The sequence below is a fragment of the Musca autumnalis genome, unplaced genomic scaffold, assembly GCF_047663935.1.
Source record: "Musca autumnalis isolate F117 unplaced genomic scaffold, ASM4766393v1 scaffold_2, whole genome shotgun sequence".
NCBI classification, from domain to species: Eukaryota; Metazoa; Arthropoda; class Insecta; order Diptera; family Muscidae; genus Musca; species Musca autumnalis.
This window is the reverse complement of record NW_027411755.1, coordinates 97398699-97421241: the sequence shown is the minus strand read 5'-3', so window position 1 is coordinate 97421241 and position 22543 is coordinate 97398699. Positions and strand designations below refer to the sequence as shown.

Here is a 22543-nt window from a genome sequence, read left to right as displayed (position 1 = left end):
TTAGTATATAACCGAACACAGTTTTCTGAGCCACCAGCGAATTCGAAACAATGTGAGGCGACTCAGGCAATAAAATTTTGGAGTAGAGATCAGCGCCCAATAACAAATCAATTGGCTTGTCTTCGAATGTATCTGCTAATTCGTAGTGAGACAATTTAGTACGTAGATTCGAAATGGAAAAGAACGACAAGAAGTTTTTCGAGATGTTAGGTGAGACCAACACATCCGTATGTAGGATACTTGCGGAATTTTTAGGCGATGACTAATTTACAGAACAGATTTCTTTTGAACTACTAATACTATTCTCACCAGACAGAGTGGTGTTAGTTGGGCGAGAAGAAATGCCAATTGTTTTTTGTAGTCTCTTTGTGATTATAGAGACTTCCGACGAGGGATCTATTATGGCTCGAACCGCATAATTTTTGTGATTATGAACGACATTTACCACAGCAGTTCCCAAGAGCACATATCTATTTTGTGTTGTGTGCAGAACTTGGCGATTATCGAAACTAGGATTCAAACTCTGTTTGGAAGTTATGCGAATAGAAGCGGAGTTCGAGTTATAGGACGAACGTGAAAATGTTGGCAAGGAACTTGACGAAGTTTTACTATTTTTACTACGATGGAGTAGCGTGTGATGTCTGCCTTTGCATACAGAACAATTGTGTTTGCTATTGCATCTTTTAAGAGAATGACCATGCGAAAGACAGTTTATGCAAAGAGCATGTTTTTTAATGAGCGAAAATCTATTCTCAAACGAAAGGTTTTGAAAACGAGAACAGACACGAAGAAGATGATCTTTATTTGGGCACATCACACACGTGTGATTCAACAAGGATTTTGGGGAACTTTTAGATGGAAAAGTTTTAGGAATTGAACAACTAATTGCTGATTTTGGTGTAGGTCGACGAGATTGAGAATATGATTTTTTGTGAGGTTCGACACCAATTATACTATCAAGACACGACAAGGTTTGTATTCTATCGGTAAGGAACGAATCTAGTTGTTTCCATGTAGATAGAGAAGATTTGTCTTTGATAGTTTGTTCCCAGAGAGCGACAGTGGTTTTTGGTAAACGTTGTAAGCAAAAGTAAACTATTATTGTATCCCAATGATCCGTTACAACGTCGTAAACAGACATAGCGGAAATGCAACTATTGATTCCGCGCTGAATTGTTTTAAGACCAGAGATAGATTCCTTTTCTATTGCGGGAAGGCCGAAAAGAAGATTAATGTGACTATATACGAGGATACGCTTATTATCATACGCATCCGACAATGCCTTCCAAGCCAATTCGAAACTACGCTGGGTGAGAGGAAATTTCGAAACAATTTCCCGAGCCTCACCGCTGGTTTTTTGAACTAAGTGACATAATTTCTCAATGTCACTCAAGCGAGAATTTTTGATGAAAATTGTACTAAAGAGGTCTCGAAAGGTTGGCCAAGAGATAAAATCTCCACTAAAGACTTCGATGTCGATAGGAGGCAAAACTAAATTGTGAGAAGGTGAATTAACATGAGAGAGACGACTAATGGAGTGTGGTTGGGTTGAAATCGATGATGCGTGTGATTCGCTGGGATTCAAAGAGACTTTTGGCTTTCTTTACAATTATTTGACACAAAGGGTTTTGTGTTCAAACAAGTCGATGGGGGAACAGACGTACTCACTGGGAGTTCCTCCGAAGGTGAAAGTGGTTGAGGAACCATTGGTGGACAGTTTTGTGGAGTTGGTCCATTCAATGATGGAGAGGACTTGGACGATTTTAGCTTGTCTAGCTTCTGGTTTATTGCCGAAAGGCAATGTTGATAAGCCCGAAAGGAGCTGTCGTATTTACCCTCGACGACATTTTTGTCAGAGGGTTGAGGACTCTGGGATGTCGCCAGATGGTCAAGACACTTCTGATGAGTGCTTTGGAATGTTGTCCATAACTGAGAAAGCTCGGAACCGTGTATTTCGAGACTAAATACGGTGTGCTTCTCAGAATTTATACGTTCGAAAAACGAGTCATATTTAACAAGAGCGTCGGCAGCTCGAATGAAACGCACGAGGGGATTTATGGACATGATTTCAACGAATAAGAGAATGGGGACGAAAGAGGGAAACGAATCAGTTCCAAAAAGCAATGTGGGCTCAGAAGTTTAGGACAAGACTAATTAAATCCAAGCGTCGCAAATTTAGAAAGGCGATAACGAGCGAAATGCTGTAAAAGAAGTTGAAGGTATGATCAATACCAATCCAACCAATGGGGATGCAAAACAAAGGAAGTACAAACGAGTGTGAATACTCAACCAATGAAAGGGTCGAAAACTATTCTAATTTGCGACAATGAATTGTAAAATGCAATATTCCACCAGTAGAGTACGTGAGTAGACAGCAAAGTTGCAAGATGGATAAGAAATTGAACACAAGTACCGAACTGGGACAATTTGCCGACTAGAGAATATAGAAATTATCAATATTGTTTCTAAAAGAATTGAAGAATAACGACAGATATGTAATTCGAAAGGAGAATTTAGAGCAACAAACAAAAAACAAGAAGAAAATTTCCAAAAAATTTCAATTTTTTCAGACAAGACGTCAAAAAAGCCAAACAAATTTCAAGAACGAGATTTCTAAACAAAAGCAGCGGGTAAAAATCGAAAAATTATTAAATTGGTGGATTTTTTAAAGATATTTGCTTTGACCAATGAAAAAAGGTACCAGTACCGACTGTAGGGTACACGATTTGTAGATGCAAGATTTTTTTTTTCAAAAACGACTAATTTGTATAAATAATATCGATATTATTTGCAATTCAATTCAACCAAATTTAATATAATTTATTTATAAACTGCAAGAATGCCGAAAGTAGGGTGCCTTAACCGAAGATAAACAACAACAAATGGTATTGTAGCACCACACGAAGTAAAAAGCAAAAAAATCGAATCGAAAATATTCAACAAAAAATATAAGAAAAAATAAATATTTTGAGACGATATGTCCCACTGTGCGAGTGTCTACTACGAATATCCACACAAAACGTAATAAAACACAAGCAGAGAAATGGCTCTGTGTGGGCAGCGAAGCTCCCACTCAAGTACCGACGCTACAAACGGTCAAGCAGTGATCGACAGAACTTTGTTGGTATGTTTACAATGTAAAGCTGGGTACACATTGTCAGTTTTGAATGACGATTTTTCGTAAATATCGATTGCTTCAGTTTTGTTGGGTTTTACGGAGCGGTCACACTATCATTCATGTTGGATGCCAAACCGTCAGTCAAATTATAAAATTTGCTCAATAAATATGTGTGCTGGCAACCACAAATAAATAAAAAACAATTAAATGATGCATATTAATAAATATATGGCTATTTTATATTCACTTGGGAATGTTGCACATGAAAATCCCTACTCAGCGACCCATGACTCTCCATTAATATGAAAAATACACATATAATGAATTTGAAAACTACAAGTATTTATTTATTAATACAGCACATTTATTAGTAATGCACTTTCAATTTAGACACTAGAAGATATTAAGCACATTTTTCCATTGGCACAATACACGAATTTTGTTTGCTTCTTTTTGCGTCATCCACAGAACCATCTCGTTTTTCCTTTTATTATATTCACTCCTTTCACAATTTGGTTTTATGTACAGCTTTTTCCATATTTATTAGTACCGCTCACATACAATTCAAACTCCGGGAGATTTTTATATTTTTCCAACAGCACAATGCACAAATTTATTTTTTCCTTTTTGTTTTGTCGTCATCCACAGAACCATTTGCCCATTTGCTTTTTTTCCTTGTTATTCCATTCACTGCATCGTCAAATTTCCTTTGTTATGAGCACGTGTATCGCTAATTCCAATAGTAATTCTCCAAATTTAATAAAAACACACGAATTCTTCATTTTTATCTGATATTTACGCTGCAAATTTATTCCTCGAATGACATTTTTGGTTCACACTATCATACCATCATACAACCAACACCTGACTGTCCAACAACCACAAATTTTTTTGTGGTTGCATGATGAATGACGAAATTGAACGGTCACACTAGCAAGCAACCGATTATTTGAGCAAAGCTGTCATTCAAAAATGGCAATGTGTACCTAGCATAATTTAACCGACGCTTTATAATTGTGCGTGGAAAGATGTACGTTGTTATTGCAATTAGAATGCAAATTCTCAAATAGGAATATTACTTCCAGGAGAATAAAAACGAATGCGCTCGGTTGGTGAAGAATGATCTATACAACAAATAAACCAAAGGTGCGAGAATGAGTGTTGTTATTGCAAATTTTCAAAGTGTTTTTAGTAAAACGAGGGGAATAATAGTACGTTTATATATAGCCGGATTTAACAAACCCACTGGGTTTCAAATGTCAATTCCATTGCTTATATTTCAAATAAATCCTCATAAAGAAGGTTAACCCTGCAAAAACCTATAATATAAACATGGCCTAACAACGTCAAATATTTTTTGGGTGGAGAGGATTGAAACAACAAAATAAACCAAACGACAATGTATGACAGTAGCAATGTGTGTTGTTATGGTAAATTTGCCAATGCAAATTCTCAACTAAAGGGCTTCGTTCGAAAAGACCTTGGGGAATAACAACAACAATAACTACTAAGAAAAGAGATCGATGGTGTTAGAAACGAGATTTCAAAATGTAGCCGCAAAGTTATTGGAAGAAAGGGGTGTCGTTATTTCTCACTGCTGGCTGTGGATATCAACAAGAAAGCGGGGGAGGGGGGGGGGCGGTCTATGAAGCCTTTAAGTGAGAAATAAATAAACACTGCGAAATGAATAGCGAATAATTGTAGTGATGTTGTTGTAATTATTTCTCTAAAAGGGTTCTGTCTTAGAAAGCAGAACCAAACGAGAAAAGTAAAAAACAACAAATTCAAAGGAACAGCACTGCTAGAAATGATCTCTGAAAAGATTAACGACAAATGAAAATTTGTTGTTGTGTTAACTATTAAAGTGTTTTATTTTCGAAAATAGAACCAAAATAATTAAGGGACAGCAACAAATTGAAATAAGCAGCACTGTTGGCGAGAATCACTACAATTACTGCTACGACTAAGTGAGTGGACTGTATTTTATGCGATGAAAGCAAAGAAATGACGATGTACAAACAAAAGGACAATATCAAGGCGACCAATGCGCGACGTAGCGAACAATTTTAAACCGAAATATTTAATATTTTCGAGAGATTATTTTTTTGAAAAACAAACACTCGCGTATGCTCAATTTTTTGCACAGAAACTGATTTACGTACCTGTGTTTTGTTGATGGAATGTATGATGATGGATGGATGGATAATCATGTAAAATGATGAGTTAGATCCACCACAACTATAGCAAATTGCTCTGATGGCAACAACAAAGAATCCAATGTCCGAGTTTCTTCTCTTCTTGAACAAATGTAATTTGTTTTGCGGGCAACAACAAATGGCTTCGACTGGAACAGATCCGGCTCGATTGGATCAAAATGCTGGCGTGATACCACTGACCGTCGATAGCTCAGGGATGAAAAGAGAAGAAAATAAAAGACAAACACGACTGTATCGGTTTCAAATATATTTTCGGTTTATTTGTGGTAAAAGTGAGTTTCTTAGGATAAGAAACATTTACCTTTGGTATGTGAAGCTACGAAACGAAAGCAATAGGAGTGTGACTCCTTCGAAAGTTAAAAAGCAAGTGTCGTTGCCAGTGAGCATAATAGCGCTAACAAGGTCGCGATCCACAACGACGACCGCAGCATTGGAAAGCGCCACTCTGCATCCGAACTGAGCGAATGTGACATTTAGGAGAGAGTGTGGGAAAGAATGAATATTCTCTCCCAGCATCCGAACCAAGCGAATATGACTCCTAAATGAAAGGCGGAGAAGATTTGTCCTGTCCTAGGGACCCCTAACGTTCGGAGTAGAATCTACGTCACTGACGGCTCTGGCTTGCTGACATGATTGCACGGCGATAGCTCAGTCTGTGGGGCCGCAGTTCTTGTCAGTGACATTAGACCTCGTCAGGGTGGACAAAAAAATAAATCTCTATTGTCAGCGGGATGGAAAACAACAAAAAAAAACAACGATAAACCATCTGTGGTTTGATCGGCTTCATTCGTCGGAGATTGACTGGTTTATTAGGCACTGTTAGCATGATGTTTGTGCCCGGAGAATTCCCCTCCCCACCATGGTATTCCCTATCCCCCCAATATAGTTTCGGAATACCCCAGATTCTCCCCACCTGTTTGGGTCTACGTTTTCTTACCTTTTATATATTTAGTTAGCCATTATAAAAAGCATTTAAATTTCAATCCACGTTATAAACTATTTTATTTAATACCATAAAAAGGTTACAAAGCAATAGTCGGAAGATTCAAAATCTTTCATTTTCTTTCAATTAGCGAATTTTCCTAAATGTTAAACAAAATACAAAGAAAAAAAATGATTCAGAGGAAAATTACAATAGATTTATGAACAAAAAAAAACATTGATCCGTGAAATTCATCTTCCTTCTTTGCAGGTCTCTTCCAGGTGTTAGCGAGAGGACGAAATGATAATGGCTACTGATGAGGCTATCCGGCAGGGACAATCATATAGGATGGGTTCTTCTCAAAGTAAACAGTAAGTATTCGTAAAGGTAAGTATTCGTATTCGTAAAGGTAAGTATTTTCTTTCAGTTAATAGTACTAGCGATTAATTAAATTCCGGGGTTATAATATGAAATGTATACATGTGTTTTTTTTTGTGAATTGACCTTTCTTTTTATTTTTCTTTTAGGTCTGAAAGGACTACAAACGGGACAAAAACGCCTACAATGAGCGTCGGACACACAGCGAAACATCCACCTAACCCTAGGTTGAGCTCAAGCACGAGTTTTCTGGACTTTCTATTCAAAAAGTAAAGATGGTGAGTATACTTAACTCTAATCTCCCACTTGTTCTCCTTTTGTCTAATACACCTTATTTTTTAATATTTTCATGTCTACACCTGCCGGGAATCTAATTATTTGAGCTGTCGTCCGTCTACTCGTCCTAGTTTGATGTATCAAAAACAAGTCTGAGAAGAAATACCATAGCATGCCGGACCGGCCATGCATCAAACTGCGCCTCCCACGGTGGATTGGATAGTGCTGAGTGTGGCTCCAGGATGTTTATGGCGGATAACTTTTAGTGTATATGTTTTAATTTAGTTCAGTCTTTAGTTAACGTTTTAATTTTTATATTCTTGTTAACTTCCGTTTAGATCAATAATTAGTTTGTAATGTAAATGTATTTTAAAATTGTTTTTATGTTTCTTGGTTTCAGATTTTTGTTCAATTCTGTTCTCTTTTCTTTTTTTTTCCTTTTAGGTTTCGAATGTTTAAATTTCTTTCCAGCTATATTTTTTTACTAGTTCATCAGTTTATTTAACTGTAAGATTGTTATTTGTATATATTTATATATAATAACGTATCTCCTTTTATTCAATAAAGGTTCGTTGAACATATCACTCTTTTGTTTCCTTGGTAGCCACACGTCCAATCTGCTCAGGTTCCCAATCAAAAAAGGCCGAATTCCCTCAATATTTACCACAGGAAATTTCCTCCATTTTCTCCTGTTTTCCATTCCTTTTTCTTGACTTCTGACATTCTCTTCCCTATTGTGAATACCAAACAGCTGTTTTGGTGAACGGTCCAAACACTTCTTCTTCTTATTTTCGTTTAACCCATTAGAAAGCGCACACCACAAACCCCACTATCCTGCCGATATCTTATCAAAGGATAGGAGGGAAAAAAAGAAAAGCGCCGATCAAAAAAAACAATACTAGTATTTTCTCGATTTTTGGGGCATAATAAATAAAATATGCATCTGGTAACCTTACACTATCTTGATCTGGTAACGCTACCACTCATGTTCCGAATTTCGGCAAGAAGATACTATGTTTAAGAACAATTATTGGTCTGTTCCTTTACTTTTGAAAATGGCCTAACCGGCAAAAGTAGCAAAAGTTGTAAACTGCTCCCATATGAATTGTATGGTGTCTGAAGCAAAGGAACGCTTTCCTAGTAAAAAGTGGTAAAACTTGAAGATTCTTGCACGTAAAGGAACAGAGCTTATGTATTCCCCTTCGTGTAAGCCTAGTATAACCTACTTTGTCTACCGCCAAAAAAAAATAAGACATACGCTACGCTTGTATTTAGATTGTCTGAAAATTGTTAATGAATGACGTTTATGAATGAAAACGATGATGTCGCTTCTATTGCAAAATTTGGCGCTTGGTTGGACGGACTATTTTAGTTGTGGAGAAGAATTAGTTATCCGGATAGGTGAAAGAGAAAAAAAAATAAGAAAAATTTATAAAATAAAAATCGTAAGTCGCAGAAATAGTGTCATTAATGATAAAATAATGTACCGGCTATTGAAATTGAAATTTTTTTATGCGGGCAAAGTTTGGTGTAAAGAAAAGAATGAAATAATGCATGAGAAGCATACGGTGAGTGGTAGTGGTACGTATGTGCATACTCTAAAATAAAGCATCTTAGATTCGGCAAACGTTTTACAAACAAAATTAAAGGCAAAACAAAGAAATAACGACGGGCAGCTAAATTAGAAAGCATATACAATATTTCATAAAAAATTAACTACAGAAGAATTTGGCAATCTAAGTGAGTGTGTATGTGTGTGCGTCACTGAGAAAAAAAACTTTACCATCGTAAAACATGTCTCCATTCAAAAACCATGTGATTGATTTCGACGGAAACCATGAATTACGAAAATTATAAACAGAGCTAATTTCGAAGTACCGGTGACGAATAGAATAAAATGAAAAGGAAATAACTCTGAATCAAAATCGGAATGGAAGGGACAATTTGAAGCAATAAGAATGAATAAAAATGAGAACACAAAAAAAAATATGAAAACAAGAAAAAATTAATGAATGACCGGCTAAAAGAATTGTGGTTGGTTAAGAGTAAAACTACAACGAAAAATTATGATCAATGAAAGAGGAAAAATGAATGTTGACTCTAATGAATCTAAATTGTCAATTCTATTATTTATTCGCCAAATTCCTCCACATAAAAGGTTAACCTCGCAAAAAGATTTAATGTAAACCTACTAAATCCTTCAATCAGGAAATGTGTGCCCATAGGAAGAGGACAGGATCTATCTGTTATGGCTTACAAAAGACAAATGACATGATAATGTCCCAGAAAATAAGGCAAGTTTTGAATACACTGAAAAATAGTAATTGCATCCCTTTGAGGAATTAAAAGATATTTACCCCCTGTTTATGTAAAAAAAATTATTGTTCTCACACGAATTGTCAAATTTTGTAGATCGATTTACTCGCCTTAGAGCAAATGTGGAAAGCCGATTTTTGAATGGGAAATTCTTAACTATATATAGAACGTGTCTACAAAGAATTAGGTCTGTATGTCATCTAGGGGCTGAGCTATGGATGCCCACATTATTACGAATATAGACGAACGAACAAAAAATAGTTACAAAACAGGGGGTTAGTGTGAAACCGTGCCGAAACGGCAAACGGTGAGAAATACATATTAGCAATTATATTCAGCGGCGAGACACGGCGTTTACTGGAATTCCTCCTGGCAACAGGCATGGTGTCTTGGTGTGATTTGTCAAGTAATAAGGAAAAACAAATAAAATATAAAGAGAAAGAGGAACGGATTAAGAAACCCGTCTAATTGGAAATAGGTACTATCAAAACAAAACTGAAAAAACTATGTGGATGGAGAAATCGTTAAACAAAAGAAAAACTACCAAAGTACTCATAACCAAAACAAAAACAAATATAATCATAGCAGAATTAAAATGTGAATAATTCATTGATTTGTCTTTTTTTTTTCTTCAACAGAATTTCCCATCACAACACGGCGAAACATTCCGATATTCCAATTCAGCATAAAATGGGACCAAAGTGCTTTACAAAGAAAATTGTTTCCGATCTAAGTGCACAAAAAGTGGTGGATCTTACGTGATGTAGCAAAAGCGCGAAATCTATTGGGGCGGGGCTCATCAGAACAAAATCGAATGAAACATAGTGCTACCGAGTTCGTTCCACTATCAATCGCAGCTATGTGGTTCTTGAGCCCGCGTAATGCTATGATCTGCGATCCTTCTTTTTCATTTTTTCATCGCTAAAGGTTTGTGTTTGAAAATCTCTCCGTTGAATAACATCCATTTCTAATCACTAATTTTTTTTATACCCAGGTTGTGTCCTCTCACGTTACTGCATTGATTTCCCAGGATTGAATGAAGACATGAAGGTGGAGATGCATAGTACGACTATAAGAAGGTATGGTACGAAGAAGATATTTGTTATTGTTTGTTCTTGTCAATAATTCCTAGAGCCAGAAACGCACAAAAAGAAAGAATAACCCCCCATTATAATATGTCCCCTTTTGCTATAGCTTGGACTTTGAGAATGAACATCGATTTGGGCACATTGTTCAATTTAAACTACTCTCAGAACGACCATAAAATATGTCCTATCTCTAACAAATCAGAGAATTTATCGAAATAAATTACTTATGGCAGGAAAAATATACAAAATTTAACAATTTATTAAAAACCCCAAACATTTTTAGAAAAACTGTCAAATGTTAATGAAAAGTAAACGGTTTAACGACTAGTATACATTCAAATCATAGCAAATTGTGTATTCTCTTTCATTGCACTTGCATTTCTTGGCCATCGTTTCAAATTCGCGTGCAAATTTAGAAACAAAAATCAAATGCCTACCTGAAGGTCTGTATACCAAAAAGTTATTTTGGCAGGTCTCTCTATCGTTAATTTTTATAATAGAAAAATTTGGAAATGTACTGAGAACACCAAAATTGTGTGAAAGAAATAGAAAACATGAATGAAACTAATATAATTTAATGTTAAATAGATATCTGAATGAAGGACAAATATCTTTTTTCAGTTCATATCAAATAATTTTAATTCTACCATGAAAATATGAATCATGTTGCTATGAATTGTGTACCATGCCGTATGAACGAGTTAATTCGTGTACGTAATTATAAGAACAAACGACGTTATTCAAATGCTGGTATGAACATGTCATAAGACTAGCAATGTTGTTGGCTCAACTGCATCATGGTGTTACTAATAAATGTAAACACTAAAAGGAAGTGTCAGCCAACAATTGAAATTTCAAAAATCAACCTTCTTCCCAAATTCGATTGAACATATTGAAACACATGAATGAAATATCGTTACATTTCCAATTTGAATACCTCGATACCATGCCGCTAAGTGAATAATTCTCCGCAGAAGACAAAATTTATAGAAAAAAAATTTTGTGGCACTAAAATTTAAAAAAAACTTGGTGGAATCTTTGTTTTTTCTTTTTTTTTTTTTTTTTTGAAACCAACAAAACACATGATTCCTAGGCTTTTCATTTTTTCCCAAATTTACCAAAATGTCATGCATTTTAATAATCGACAAACCGCTCGGACCTGGAGAAGAATCCATATCATTGATATGATATTGCTGTTACCTTTCATATTTATACCATTTTGGAAAAGATTAAATGAAACCCTGTAGTGAATAACAGAATGATGTTCTCTGAGGTTCGACTTACCATTGACCATTGTGACAAGGTAAGAATTTATCATACATTCCTAGCACTCCTAATTTGTTCCGCCTTGCCAGGCACGGAGACCAACGATCGTAAAGCTACATACACCAAACTGATCTTGATGGAAGAGCCTCATCGCAGATTTGGCAACGAATTGGGATTATGGACATGGATTCAATGGACCAGCAAAAAAAACATTATTAAGGAAGGACGGCGAGTTCAAACAATCACGCCTCTTTTCCCCATCACGGATGTACCATCGACGGGACCAGCAGCCTTCGTCAGGATGCTGGATACGATATCATTTCAAACACACTTAGGTGTGCTTGAGCGTGCCTTCCCTGTCTCACGGCCGTCACCTCATAAATCGACAACTGACAGCTCCGCGACTCTGTACCGCCGCTCCCAGCCTTGTGTCATGGTTTCAAATGGGTACTGCTATTACACGCATTATGTAGTATATATACTATATGTATATATATAAACGTTATGTGTGTACGATATAAATACGGGACGGGTACTTAAGGGTCAACGACAGTCACAAGCTGACTGCTCAGAAGTCGTAGATGCAGTGTCGGTCCGTAAATCAGGGAAGCTTCTCTTCGTACTCCAACCTCACTTTCCTGGCGTCGGCTGTGGTCCAGAAGACCGGTCATCCACGGTGTGGTCAAAAGAAGGATGCCGTCTCGATTGGGACCCTCACCCGAGTCCAACAATTTCGCTTATCACCCGAATCCCCCATCATTGCTCGAATTACGAAATGCCTTTCTTCCAAGTTACCTTGAAGATCCAGCTTCACCTTTTCTGTACTTTTTCTGCTACCCTAATGTCAGTGTACTAATGTCAGGCTCTTTTTACTTCATGACCTTTCACTCCGAGCTGTAGACCATGCCTACCCTACTGTCACAAATTCCTCAAATACACCATAGCGTACAAAGAATTCTAACTTCGAATGATAATTGACTCAGAAACACAATTAAATTGCTGGCATACAGCTTTCCTTGCTTCAGGCTAACAAAAATTCTTTACAAGTAGGTACTGATTATCTCCAGAGCTTGATACCCAAACCCACCGTTACTCTGGACAAGTCCGTGAGAAGCACAACACTAACAAAGTTTCTTCCTTTAGGATACGCCCTTCCACGACTTACATGAAATGTTGGCCACTATTGTTTGAGATCACGAACGTGGTAGACTCCCAACGATTTCCCTTTCAAAACTTCAATCTCATAAAGACAGTTCCCTACAGCACGCACAATCCTACATTTGACAAACTTCTTACACAGTTTAGCATTAATATTTTTACCGAAGTCGCTCAGCTGGTGATTTCGATGATATATTTCCTGACCTGGGACAAATTTAACTTTCCGCGTTCTGACATTATATTTCCCAGCTCTATCATTGTGACTCCTTTCCAAATTCTTTTTGACTTCATTTCGGATCAACTCTAGCTTTGAGGACTTAGGCAGTGCACCAAACTCAGGGTCATTCATACTCTCCAGCTGCTTGGCCAAACGATACACGCTGCCATGTGTTATCATGTTGGTACCAAAGAGTGCAAAGTATGGAGTCATACCTATCGAAGAGTGAACCGCTGACCGTAGGGCACACTCGATGGCGGACAGATTCTGATCCCAATCTCTTTGGTCATCCTTTAAGTAGGACCGGATAGCTGTCAAAATCGACTGATTCACACGTTCAGATTGATTAGATTGTGGGGCATACAGACCGGTTCTAAAGTGCTTAACGCCATACGCTTCCAAGAAATTCGTAAAATCTTTCCCAACGAACTGTTGGCCGTTGTCGGACATTACCACCTCGGGGACTCCAAACTTGTGAAAGACTTCATCCATTAAGAACTTTATCACATTTTTCGATGTCGCCTTGGACAATGGCTTTAGTAACACAAATTTGGTGACGTGATCAAGTACGATAAAAATGTACGAATTGTTGGCTCTTGATCGCACATATGGGCCAAGGAAGTCAATGTAAATTTTCTGAAAGGCTCTCGCAAAGGGTATGTTTTCACTCATGGGCTGTTGCATGTTCTGATAATTTGCCTTCGATTCTTTGCAAATGGAACATTTCCGGACATACTCCCTCACTTGCAGATTCATATTAGGCCAATAGTATAACTGCTTTAGGCGCCTCAGCGTTTTGTGGTAACCACCATGTGCCGCTGTTGTTGCATCATGTGCTCTGGTTATCGCTTCCGCCGTCAAAGTTGCCGGGACCCAAAGCTTTCAAACCATGGTTTAATAATAAAGGTTAGCCAAAGCTTTATGTCAATTTAATTTTTTTCATTCGAGTATGCCTAAAACTTCAAAACAATATAAACAAACTGTGTATGTGTGTGTGGTGTTTGAATAATATGCCAAATAATTTTAAAAACAATCGAATTCAATGATTTTTAAAATTGTTTTTAGACCATTTGTATGGAAGAGATTGGTGAGATTTGCATTGAAACAATCAGTTGATCATATTCACAATTCGATTATGTGGAGAAAACATAACTCTTCATTAATTTTTCTCGTTTTTTATAAAATGCTCAAAAAATGCATTGTAAACAAACTCACTTGTTGCTTTTATTTTGAAGTTTTAGGAATTCAAGAAAAACAAGGGTTCTATAGATTTTTTTCATTTAAATCTACCTCTTTACTTATACCATGTTTCAAACGAAGTCTTCATGAGGTATCTCTACAGTGGCCGGAATAGTCTTCTTGTATATATACCCGTCCTTGACGATCAGATCGGGGAGACTATCTTGGTTCTCTGTAATGGTTTGGATTTTGGCTACGTATTCGTCATTTTTAAAGTCCTCCGCCGTCAGATCTACCAGACTCTCCATTTCTTCTACCAGCTCCTCCAGGTTATACCGCGACAGAACATCCGGCACCACATTCTGGCTCCCTCTGCGGTGCTCTATGTCGAACGAATGGCTTTGCAGCAGGAGGCTCCACCTAGCCAATCGCCCACTCAGCTCTTTATTGGTCATCAACCATTTTAGGGACGAATGGTCGGTGATCACCGTGAACGGCATGAGCTCAATATATGGCCTAAACTTTTTTATTGCCATCACCACTGCTAGGCACTCACGTTCCGTCACGGAATAGTTCTTCTGGGCTGGAGTCAACTTCTGTGACATATATGCCACTGGATGCTCTTCTCCTTCATTGTCCTTCTGGAAAAGCACGCCACCGATTCCCAAGTCCGACGCGTCGCACTGCACATAAAAATGCCGATTAAAGTCGGGATGCTGCAGGACGGGACTCTGCGTCAAAGCCATCTTCAGTTTCTCAAACGCTTCCTTAGCTTCCTCTCCGAATTCAAAAGAGCGGCCTTTCTTGAGTGTTGCAAATATGGGTGTCGCCAGCGTAGCGTAATCTGCGATAAAGCGGCGATACCAGCCGGTCATTCCCGTGAATCTTCTCACTTGTCTGGCATTCTTGGGGTAGCTACAGCTAACGATGGCTGCCACTTTCTCGGGATCGACCTTTAACTTGCCCTCGCCGACAATATACCCAAGGTAACGTAACTCTCGAAAACAGAACTTTGATTTGCCGACATTAATTGTTAAATTTGCTGCTTTCAAGCAGCCAGCAACTTCTCTTAATAGGCTCAGGTGCGTTTCGAAATCGGGTGCTACTATAAGCAAGTCATCCAAATAAACGAATACCCTTTCGCGCAGGTGCCCCGGAATGACCTTATCCATCAACCGACATAACCTTTGGGCTGCATTACACAACCCAAAAGGCATGACGGTATAATGATATAAGGGTCTTCCAGGGACCGTGAACGCCGTCTTCTCTCTACTTTTCATTTCAAGCGGGATTTGCCAGAACGCATCCTTTAAATCCACGCTTGAAATGAAATGAGTATCCCCCAATCTGCTGAGCAGGCCTTCAATATTTGGGAGCGGATAGGCGTCCTTGACAGTCAGGGCATTGAGCTTCCTGGCGTCCAGGCATAGCCGGTTCTTGGTACCTTTGCGCACCAAAGTCACAGGGCTATTCCATGGACTTTGGCTCTGCTCAATGACCTTCATGTCAAGCATCCTATCCAACTCCGCAAACATCAGAGACTGCACCGCGGGCGAGACAGGGTAATGTTTCTGTTTGACAGGCTCTGCGTCCGCCGTATCGATCACGTGTGTCTCTATATTTGTTTTCCCCAAACCGAGCACTGCGAAAGATGGAAATAGTTCAATCACCTCATCTAATCGCCTTCTATTCTCTTCTGACAAGTTATGTAAAGTTGGGTCAGCAATCTCCATGCCGGTTTCTTCCTCCATCGATAGGCACTCAATGGCCGCCAGAAGCTTAAAGGATCGCATGAAGTCTACCCCGAGATAAAGTGCTCGGCCTAATGTTGGGACTAGGAAGAATTCCACCTCTCTCTCGAGCTTATTTAACTTAATAAGTGTCCTAATACGACCCACAACGGGATGAGGCGTACCGTCGGCAGTCTTTATCACCGATTTGAATGGGTATATAGGGATCTTGACACGTTCCGCCAGCTCAACCCCACCCTTGCCTAGACATGTGACGGTGGCCCCACTATCCAACAGGCCTTCAATCTCCTCAGAACCAATCCTAATACGGGCGTACAAGCGGGTATCTTCTCCCTCATAGAGCATAGCTTCGGATATCCGATGCCTTAAATTCTTCCTGGCTCTAAATCTGTTTCTAGCTTTTACTAATCTCTTAATTCTATGGGAATTGCATGCCTTCTTTACTCCACTTCGCCGTACTGATTCATTTTCCTTCTTGGTATTAACTATCCTACTGTAATTCACTTCAACGAATTCATTTACTTCATTATTCTTACTAACTAAACTATCTTCTAGAAATTCATTAATCTTACTAACTAAATCCTTATTACTATCTTCATCAAAAATTCTTTTCCTAGCCGCCTCATACTTCTGCAGGCGGAGATGCCACGGTGTTATTTCCCTAGATCTAACTTCAGTTTCTTCATTTTTCCCTTTACTAACACTATTCCTATCTCTTTCTAAAATTTGCACTCCATATACCCCCTGCTCCTCAGGCTTCACTACTGGGGATTGGATTGAGCCGGACGCGCTATCCCCCTTGCGGCACCGGTCTTCTGGTTTCCCTGGCATCTGGGACAATTCGGCTTGACCACATTCTCCAGACCACAACCGTAGCAAAACAAATTCCGTGTCGTGGAAGGACAGTCCATAAAACCATGTCCCTTTTCTTTGCAATTCCAGCAAATGTAATTAGCCTGCCTGGAGATTGCTTCCACTTCCCATTCATCAATGTTCTCTCCATACTCGAGGGCATGTACTCGAGGAACCGGCTGCCTATGTAATTGCGCGGCTTGTTTCTGGTTCATCAGATGCTGCTCTGCTTTCCGGCACTCTTCTCGGAAGTGCTGTAGCCCATAGATTTTCATAGGGAACACCAGAGACGCCATTGCCGGCTTCAAATTATTCTTCAGCATGTCCACCAATGTGGTTTCGTCCATTGGCACTCGCTGCTGATGATGCAGATGCAGTATGGCATTATAAAAATCCTCAAAAGCTTCCTGAGGGCCTTGGCGACGATCCATCATGCGACGCTGGACGTCAAAGTCGCTTTCAAATTTCCGGAACTGTGCCAAAAATGCCTGTTTGATGTCCGGAAGGCTTGTTAATTTTCCCAAGCGCCGCTGCATCCAAAACCAGTTCTCAGCTGGACCTTCCAACAGCTGTGGGAACTTTACCACGACCTCTTCGTCTTTACAACCATAGTCTTCCTTTAATCGCTCCAGCCGGAACATGAAATCCTCGGCCGTAATCGATTTTGAGGTCCCATCAAACTTTAGTTTCCACTTGTCCATCTCGCTTCTCTTGGCACTGTACCCCGTGTATGGCATCTGCGGAGGTAACCAACTATTTTGATATGGCAGATGCCAACTTATCCCCTGCTGTTGCTGGTTACTACCTTGGGGATAGGACTGCCAGTTCCCTGGACATGGTGCGGAATAGCCATATAATGCCGAAGGTTGCTGGTAACCAATGTGTATCGGTACGTTGGAGCTGTGCTGTGGTGGCTGTTGTAAAGGCCCCTCTGCCCGTGTTTGCTGGTTCAGCTGTGAAGGCAGGTGATTGTTGCTCAACGTCCTAGGATCGCTCTCTCTCATTTGTGGCTGTGGTTGGCTGTTCTGCGGTGATATTTGCTGCCTCCCCGTTTGTGGCTGAGGGTTGCCGTTCTGCGGCGGTAACTGCTGCGGCTGAGGCTGGTTGCTCTGCGGTTGTAATGGCCATGGCTGCATATACATTTGTGGCTGAGACTGCTTGTTATGCGGTGGCAATGGCTGTGTACCTGTTTGTGGCTGAGGCTGGTTGTTATGCAGTGGCAATCCCAAAACAGGCTGATTCTTCCCTTCTGCTGGTTTTGGCGGAACCTCAGGTCTCAGGCTTGAAGGAACAGCGCTCTGCCCAACTCCTATCTCCGCCAAAGTCCGTTGGACTAACTGTGGAACCAGCAAACTCAATTTATCATTTAGCACCCGAATCAGTTCCATTTGGCCGACCCCAATCGCTGAATTAATCAACTCCCTCAGCTGGCCATCGTCGGGTTGGACAAAAGGCCGGTCTGGTTGCCCTTGAGCTTGCCTCTCTCTCGCTTTCTGACGGATATTCTGTGCGGTCAGGCTACTAAACTCCGGAGTATCCGGCGTAGCTTCGTCCAATGAGATCGACTCATCCACCGACTGGGCTGGACTTGACTGTGTCGACATTATGCTATTTCCTATAGCTGTGGTTACTGTGCACACTGTGGTCGTAATTGCTACAGACATACTGTCTGTGCTAGCTGCTACTGTTGCTGTAACCGCCGTTGTGGTAGCTGTAGCCATGACGGAGGAGCTTGGGTCACTATCTTCTACCTCGTAAGACCTGTGCCTGGTTCTCATACCTCTCTATCCTCTAAAACAACTGAACTTCCTTACAACCTCCAGAAAAATGCCAACTTTAATCAATCTATATAAAGCTACAATGTGCCGGTTTCACAACCACAATGTGTATACTTCCTAAACTCGTACTAACCAAAAAAAATAAATAAAATATTCTCCCTCTTTGTAGGAAAACCAAAAAAACAATGTCGGAATACCTGAACAAAATTCAATAACAAAGGTTTCGAAAACGTAGACTTACGCCGGTGGGTAAATATAAACCAATCAACTCTAAATTAATATAACCAAAATACATTCACTTTGTCTCCGAAACGTAAATGCTTCCCTTTTTCCTTTACAGAAAATTCGTTGCCAAAAACTCTGAAACTGGCGTTAATCTACCACCTAGCGGACAACAACCAAAGGACACTAGATAATTCCTCTGGCCTAGAATACATCCAGGACTCTTTGGACTGGAAACAGTCGCTTCATAAAATCGGACGGACAGGTGAGTAGATTAATTTGGGCTATTGCAACTAACTATTGTATCTAACGATGTGCTTCTCCTCTTTCTAGAGTCGTCGCTACCGAATTGCTGCTGTCTACCCAGGTGAGCAAATCGTGACTTACGTCTCCTTCAGGACAAAAAACACTGCCATCCCAACCCCGTCCTACCCCTCAGAGGCCGAACAACCCCGCCTATGGTTAAGACTTCTGAAAAATCTTTCACCAGCCTAAGGTGTTCGAACCCCCAAGACGTAGGGCAGCGTCGGGAGTGGCATAAAAAATGAATTTGGATACCTGATTACTCAGGCCCCATGTTGCGGGCGCCATTTTTGTCCTGTCCTAGGGACCCCTAACGTTCGGAGTAGAATCTACGTCACTGACGGCTCTGGCTTGCTGACATGATTGCACGGCGATAGCTCAGTCTGTGGGGCCGCAGTTCTTGTCAGTGACATTAGACCTCGTCAGGGTGGACAAAAAAATAAATCTCTATTGTCAGCGGGATGGAAAACAACAAAAAAAAAACAACGATAAACCATCTGTGGTTTGATCGGCTTCATTCGTCGGAGATTGACTGGTTTATTAGGCACTGTTAGCATGATGTTTGTGCCCGGAGAATTCCCCTCCCCACCATTGTATTTCCTATCCCCCCAATATAGTTTCGGAATACCCCAGATTCTCCCCACCTGTTTGGGTCTACGTTTTCTTACCTTTTATATATTTAGTTAGCCATTATAAAAAGCATTTAAATTTCAATCCACGTTATAAACTATTTTATTTAATACCATTAAAAGGTTACAAAGCAATTGTCGGAAGATTCAAAATCTTTCATTTTCTTTCAATTAGCGAATTTTCCTAAATGTTAAACAAAATACAAAGAAAAAAAATGATTCAGAGGAAAATTACAATAGATTTATGAACAAAAAAAAAACATTGATCCGTGAAATTCATCTTCCTTCTTTGCAGGTCTCTTCCAGGTGTTAGCGAGAGGACGAAATGATAATGGCTACTGATGAGGCTATCCGGCAGGGACAATCATATAGGATGGGTTCTTCTCAAAGTAAACAGTAAGTATTCGTAAAGGTAAGTATTCGTATTCGTAAAGGTAAGTATTTTCTTTCAGTTAATAGTACTAGCGATTAATTAAATTCCGGGGTTATAATATGAAATGTATACATGTGTTTTTTTTGTGTATTGACCTTTCTTTTTATTTTTCTTTTAGGTCTGAAAGGACTACAAACGGGACAAAAACGCCTACAATGAGCGTCGGACACACAGCGAAACATCCACCTAACCCTAGGTTGAGCTCAAGCACGAGTTTTCTGGACTTTCTATTCAAAAAGTAAAGATGGTGAGTATACTTAACTCTAATCTCCCACTTGTTCTCCTTTTGTCTAATACACCTTATTTTTTAATATTTTCATGTCTACACCTGCCGGGAATCTAATTATTTGAGCTGTCGTCCGTCTACTCGTCCTAGTTTGATGTATCAAAAACAAGTCTGAGAAGAAATACCATAGCATGCCGGACCGGCCATGCATCAAACTGCGCCTCCCACGGTGGATTGGATAGTGCTGAGTGTGGCTCCAGGATGTTTATGGCGGATAACTTTTAGTGTATATGTTTTAATTTAGTTCAGTCTTTAGTTAACGTTTTAATTTTTATATTCTTGTTAACTTCCGTTTAGATCAATAATTAGTTTGTAATGTAAATGTATTTTAAAATTGTTTTTATGTTTCTTGGTTTCAGATTTTTGTTCAATTCTGTTCTCTTTTCTTTTTTTTTTCCTTTTAGGTTTCGAATGTTTAAATTTCTTTCCAGCTATATTTTTTTACTAGTTCATCAGTTTATTTAACTGTAAGATTGTTATTTGTATATATTTATATATAATAACGTATCTCCTTTTATTCAATAAAGGTTCGTTGAACATATCACTCTTTTGTTTCCTTGGTAGCCACACGTCCAATCTGCTCAGGTTCCCAATCAAAAAAGGCCGAATTCCCTCAATATTTACCACAGGAAATTTCCTCCATTTTCTCCTGTTTTCCATTCCTTTTTCTTGACTTCTGACATTCTCTTCCCTATTGTGAATACCAAACAGCTGTTTTGGTGAACGGTCCAAACACTTCTTCTTCTTATTTTCGTTTAACCCATTAGAAAGCGCACACCACAGATTTCCCCGTTGAGCTCGAAGAGCGGCCAATTAACGTATTTAATTGTAATGCTGCGGAAGGGGAAAATAATGTATCGAACGTATACATTGGCGTAACCAATGTATCGAACTTAAACAGGCTGCATATGATTTCGTTTTACGAAGTCCTATAAATAAATTATGTGTATTTACATATGCTTTTTGCGTCATTTGCTTATACATATCGTCACCATAAATGCCCGAAGACGTAACCCACAAAACCAAAACTTTACAAGAGAAGCAAAAAACGTTATAAAATTAAAAACTGTTTTATGGAATATTAATCTTATGAAGGCGAGTATATGGGATATTATCGATCATATACGAAGGGGAATTAGTAGTGAAACCAAAACCGGTGAAGTGCTTAGTTTTGAGATCCTCCATTACAACAAAATCTCCAATTTATCCCATTTTCGGAAATGTCATTTCTTGAATAGCATCGTAGTTTTTGAACGTAGAAGCTTGAAATTTTTCTAGAGCATTTATTTTAGCTTTATGTATCAGATTATTTTGTCAAATTATATTAAGCCACAAAATCAAAGAACAAATCAGATTGTATTTACACGTCCACATAAGTGGACAACAATCCGGAATATCGTTGTTTTATTATTTTAACATATCACCATAGGTGATAAAAGGAAAGCAACGTTAACTGGCGCCCAACGAAAGAAATTAAAAGTGTTGTAAAAAGTCTTTGTAAAAGACAAAAAAGCACGCGAATTCCTTAACAAAATTAAGTGTTTAAAAAAGTTTTTGTAAAAAACAGAAAGCACTTGATTTCCTTAACAAAAAAAATTAAAAGTGTTTAAAAAAGTTCTTGTAAAAGACAGAAAGCACGCAAATTCCTTAACAAAATTAAGTGTTTAAAAAAGTTTTTGTAAAAGACAGAAAACACGGGAATTTTAACAAAAAAAACTTATAAGTGTTAAAAATGTTTTTGTAAAAGACAGAAAGCACTTGAATTCCTTAGCAAAGTGTTTAAAAGAGTTTTTGTAAAAGACAGAAAAACACGGGAATTTTAACAAAAAATTAAAAAAGTGTTGACAAGTTTTTGTAAAAGACAGTGTTTAAGTAAGAATTGGCTCCATTTATTTGAAATGGAACAGTGGTGCAGTTTGTTGCACCACTGATCGTATGTAGATTCGTTGAAATCTGTTTAGTACTTAATTGCACAACATTGATATGTCAAAGTACAGATTTTAACGAATTGGTGCGAAAGTTAATTTACTTGCCGCCTTGTTTACTTCATTCTGGGTTGAGTGTTCGTGCTCTAACATTGTAATCATTACACGTTCGTGTGTACCGGTAACATTTCGTTACCTTTGTTGTTATTCTAATAAAGGAAGCTTCTGCT

At 38.8% G+C, this 22543-nt stretch overlaps 1 long non-coding RNA gene across 5 annotated transcripts; it reads left to right on the top strand.

Annotated features, from left to right (window-relative positions):
- Positions 1-8183: 8183 nt before the first annotated feature.
- On the top strand, positions 8184-20929 carry LOC141394331 (uncharacterized). 5 transcript variants are annotated; one of them, XR_012410357.1, is made up of 9 exons: positions 8184-8355; positions 8435-8478; positions 9865-10153; positions 10221-10305; positions 18685-18760; positions 18856-19002; positions 19071-19104; positions 19965-20081; positions 20221-20929. It is a non-coding gene; the product is annotated as an uncharacterized lncRNA (long non-coding RNA). The 5 variants fall into 5 exon arrangements; XR_012410356.1 differs by having other exon boundaries at positions 8200-8355; positions 19965-20065; XR_012410360.1 differs by having other exon boundaries at positions 8228-8355; positions 8435-9204; positions 19965-20065.
- Positions 20930-22543: the final 1614 nt, after the last annotated feature.